Here is a 4,722-nt window from a genome sequence, read left to right on the forward strand (position 1 = left end):
TCAGAATTTGGCGTAAACAGAATGAGAACATGGATCCATCATGCCTTGTTACCACTGTGCAGGCTGCTGGTGGTGGTGTAATGGTGTGGGGGATGTTTTCTTGGCACACTTTAGGCCCCTTAGTGCCAATTGGGCATGGTTTAAATGCCACGGCCTACCTGAGCATTGTTTCTGACCATGTCCATCCCTTTATGGCCACCATGTACCCATCCTCTAATGGCTACTTCCAGCAGGATAATGCACCATGTCACAAAGCTCGAATCATTTCAAACTGGTTTCTTGAACATGACAATGAGTTCACTGTACTAAAATGGCCCCCACAGTCACCAGATCTCAACCCAATAGAGCATCTTTGGGAAGTGGTGGAACGGGAGCTTCGTGCCCTGGATGTGCATCCCACAAATCTCCATCAACTGCAAGATGCTATCCTATCAATATGGGCCAACATTTCTAAAGAATGCTTTCAGCACCTTGTTGAATCAATGCCACGTAGAATTAAGGCAGTTCTGAAGGCGAAAGGGGGTCAAACACAGTATTAGTATGGTGTTCCTAATAATCCTTTAGGTGAGTGTATGTCAGAGGTCGCACGCCTCGGGAGCAACTAGGGGTTAAGTGTCTTGCTCAGGGACACATTGGTGGATACACAATGGATTAGGAATTGGGAATTGGACCCACACCAAAGGCATGTGTCTTATTCACTGCACCATCACCACCCCATGTCCATGTAAAATATATTCAATGCACCCTGTTTGATTATGTCTGTGTACTTGCTGTACTCACACTTTTTTTGTCATGCCTGCTACCACACCTCTCAACTGGACGATATGATATTCTGACCCTACCATCTGAATGTCGCAGCTGTAATCGAATCATCAAATCTGAAATCATCAGACCAGGCAACGTTTTCCAATCTTCTATTGTCCAGCTTTGATGAGCCTGTGTGAATTGTAGCCTCAGTTTCCTGCTCTGAGCTGACAGGAGTGGCACCCGGTGTGGTCTTCTGCTGCTGTAGCCCATCTGCTTCAAGGTTCAACATGTTGTGCGTTCAGAGATGGTATCCTGTATTCCTTGGTTGTAATGAGTGGTTGTTTGAGTTACCGTTGCCTGTTTTGTCATCACGAACCAGTCTGCCCATTCTCCTCTGACCCTTGACAGCAACAAGGCACTTTTTCTCCACACAAACACACAAATGGTTTTTATCGACCCACACACAGTCAAGGGAAACTGGATGGAGGCTAAAGGCTGGCATCACTGTTCAGCAAAGCTTTAATATGACTACACAATTTCCAAACATTTGTGAAATAGGAATTTAATATTTAGGAAACATGAGGCGGTTTTATTTATTTAGAATACAATACTGCCATCTATAAAATTCCCACAAGCCCTGTGTCTGCTGTTTTCCCTCAGGCATATTTGTCATAGTTGTACTTGGCAATCACTTGTCTGCCCAGGTCGGCAGGGTCCATTGATTGCATCGGTACAGTAATCAGCGCTCATTCAGAGGAGAGCCTTCACCTCTTGGCCAATTCACAATAGCTAATAAAGAGTTCTAAAAGCCTCCTGCCCACCTTTAATCAGCCAGAGAGAATAAGCACCAAGTCATGCTCTGGTTTCTCAGCTGCTGTTTGTAAGTTCACTAATTTGAACACAGCTGTATTCCTTCATGTCTGAATTTCAGAGGTAGACCGGTTGAATCAAACATTGCCATTATATCTGTGTTTTTTTTTTTTGTATAAATTCTACTGCTGCTGCTGCTTTATTACACCCTACCAACACTGTGTAGCATTAAACACTATTTTCATATTGCTGCTTAATGTGTTCTGTAGTGTCTACTTCCAGTTGTGAGTTGTCAGTATTCAAGTGCTGCTAAAAGCCTATTGCCATGGCCATTAAATTGATTCTCTCTTTGCATCAAGATGGCAACATGAGAAAGGATCAAAACTGTTTCTCATTCTGGGCGTCCTCCCTCGGATAGACGTGCATCGTCTTCCTGAGGGCGGGAGGTCAGACAAGTGATGGGTTGGATGGATGTGATTGGTCGCTGATGATGGTGAGAGAGAAATCATAGCTTATTACGCGATTCAACAAACGTGTGCGTGCGCGCACACACACACACACACACACAGCCTGTTCAAAGACTATTGCTCAAGGAGAGACGCAATTGACCCTTCGCTAAGCCACACCCACAAATACACAGCTGGCCAATCACTGCGCAGTATAGGTCTCGCTCTGAGGTCCGACACTTTCACGGATGCACTCCATGCACTCTAATGCAAAAGGAGTCATTTTCTAGCTTTCTTTGGCTTTTCTAAGATATGGTCAAAGCTGTTCCTGGGGCATTAATTACAGTCTCTACCCAGAGAGGTTGATGAGAAGTACGATTGTTCCTAATGTAATGTTAGTTAGCTAACGCTAGCTAACTTATTACTGAATGTAACGTTATAAAGCCCTACTGTTCTGCTTTTTAATGATTGTAAATTGAATAGAGGCCTACCCAGCTGTACAGGAACAGTGTTGATCCTTAATATCGTTGTCTTTTGTCTCAATCGTCGGGGGATGAGGTGGTTCACTTGTGCTGTGTGATCAGTAGGCTTTAGCTTCTGTCTTTCGCTTTTTTCACGTCCGTTTGAGTCAGTCTGACAGCCTGAAGACAACCTTCAACTGCATAATGCAACTGTAAAACTGTCTGCTACTTTGGGAGATCGCAACAACAACACATTTGACAATATGTCTCCTGGGAGTGCAGTAATTCATTGAGGGCAAAACAACAGACCAACATAGCGGATCACCTTACAACTTAAGAAAAAGAAACACATGAACACAAAATGCAAGAGTTGGGCATATCCGATCCATGTAACGTTACAGCATCTGCTGCCGCATTTCTACTGTTAAAAACCGACATGCCCCTGCCACCGCTCGAGTGCGGTATATTTATGTTTACCTTGTGGGGAATCCCTCACCTAGTAATACAGCCCAGGCTTGTCTCCTCCTCACGTAGTGCATCCCGAAAGCACAACAACCATCCAGCATTTCCAGCAACTCAAAGTAACAGTGTATCACTTGTTCAAGTTACCAAAGTCAATCTCCTGACGCTGGACAGTTTTTTAGTAGCTGCACAACAAACGGCAACATGCAAATAGATATAAATAAATAGTTCTAATAATTCTAGCCTTTGATTTAGGTTGCTTAGCAACCGTCATGCACTATGTAGCCTACCGACAGCCTGGTGGAACTACTTTTTGTATTCGTAAAGAAATGTCTGATAAAACAAAGTCAAATTGTAGTGAGTCTGTTAGCCTACTTTCTTTTTGCCATACTTGGTAACCGTTTTATAAAAGCAACAGCTCACGACAGGCCGTGATATACGCTTTTTATATCACAGATAAGGGGTGTTGTTCGGCTGCTACAGCTCCACCTCTATAGACAGCAGCATTCTGGAGTCAGTTTCTCTCTCTGCTGCCAGCGCAGCCTCGTTACCACCTCCGGCAGATAGTGTAGGTGCAGCACCCAGCAGCAACCCTTTGTCTGCATGAAGTCAGAGTTTTTGGCAGTATGACATTGTTGTGACAGATTACAACCCTTTGCCCCCTGCCAACCTGTGGCTGGGGCGGATAGGTCATCTTCTGATCAGAGCCACCTGCTCTGGTGCTTTCTCTCTGTTGTAGTAAAGGTATCAAATGTAGATTTACTGAAGCACTGTGGTTCTTGTACATTACGAAGCGATGACCTTTTGCGTTATTCTGCATAACCTTCTCCAATTCATTTATTGACTGAAGACATGTATTTGCTTTGCAATGATTAATTAAACTAACTTCAATGGAACCAAATACACCAGTCACTTCACATTGTTCTAACAGGCAACATTTACATTTTTATTAACTAAGGTAAGAAAAACGGAGTCAGTTGAAAAAGCTAAAGGCATAATATTAAAACCATTTAAAGTTGCCAAACAGATCTTCCCAAGGAAAATAATTTGTTTTATTCTACTCCACCACTCCAATAATTACCTCCAAGAAAGTGTATGTATGTATGTATGTATGTATGTATGTACACTGCTCAAAAAAGTAAAGAGGAATACTAAAATAACACATCCTAGATCTGAATGAATGAAATAATATATATATACACATATGAGTCCCCTCCTAAAGTATTGGAACGGTAAGGAAAATTTTGTTTTTGTTCTGAAGACATTTGGGTTTAAGATCAAAAGATGAGTATGAGACAAGAGTTCAGAATTTCAGCATTTCTCATTTCCTGGTATTCACATCTAGATGTGTTAAACAACTCAGGACATACCACCCTTTGTTTGAAACCACCCATTTTTCAAGTGAGCAAAACTATTGGAACATGTGACTGCCAGATGTTTCTTGTTGCCCAGGTGTTGCCTTTTAGGTTGATTGTCCAAACATCAACTCTGCATGACTAGTCTAAGCTTTCATCCTTGGTTCAAACCTATAAAGACTGCATTTCCTGTTAAAGAGGATAAACCAACATGAAGACCAGAGAGCTGTCTGTGGGAGAAAATCAAGCCACTGTCAAGCTGAGAAAAGAAGGAAAATCGAGCAGAGCCATTGGACAAACATTGGGCATAGCAAGCACAACAATGTGGAATGTCCTGAAAAAGAAAGAAACTACTGGTGTACTGAGCAACAGACGTCCAACAGGTCAGCCAAGGAAAACAACAGTAGTTGATGACAGAAATATGGTGAGAGCTGTGAAGAA

General features: G+C 42.6%; 1 protein-coding gene and 1 long non-coding RNA gene across 3 annotated transcripts in view; one reads left to right on the forward strand and one right to left on the reverse strand.

Annotated features, from left to right (window-relative positions):
• LOC123981172 overlaps positions 1-3,097 on the reverse strand; it is an 11,533-nt gene extending 8,436 nt beyond the window's left edge. The window contains exon 1 of the long non-coding RNA XR_006827690.1: positions 2,961-3,097. This is a non-coding gene — a long non-coding RNA (uncharacterized LOC123981172). The remainder of the gene's footprint in view (positions 1-2,960) is intronic.
• The window catches only part of LOC123981171 (PC-esterase domain-containing protein 1A-like), a 32,585-nt gene that overhangs the window by 24,906 nt on the left and 2,957 nt on the right, over positions 1-4,722 (forward strand). The window lies entirely within an intron of this gene.

The sequence above is a fragment of the Micropterus dolomieu genome, linkage group LG12, assembly GCF_021292245.1.
Source record: "Micropterus dolomieu isolate WLL.071019.BEF.003 ecotype Adirondacks linkage group LG12, ASM2129224v1, whole genome shotgun sequence".
NCBI classification, from domain to species: Eukaryota; Metazoa; Chordata; class Actinopteri; order Centrarchiformes; family Centrarchidae; genus Micropterus; species Micropterus dolomieu.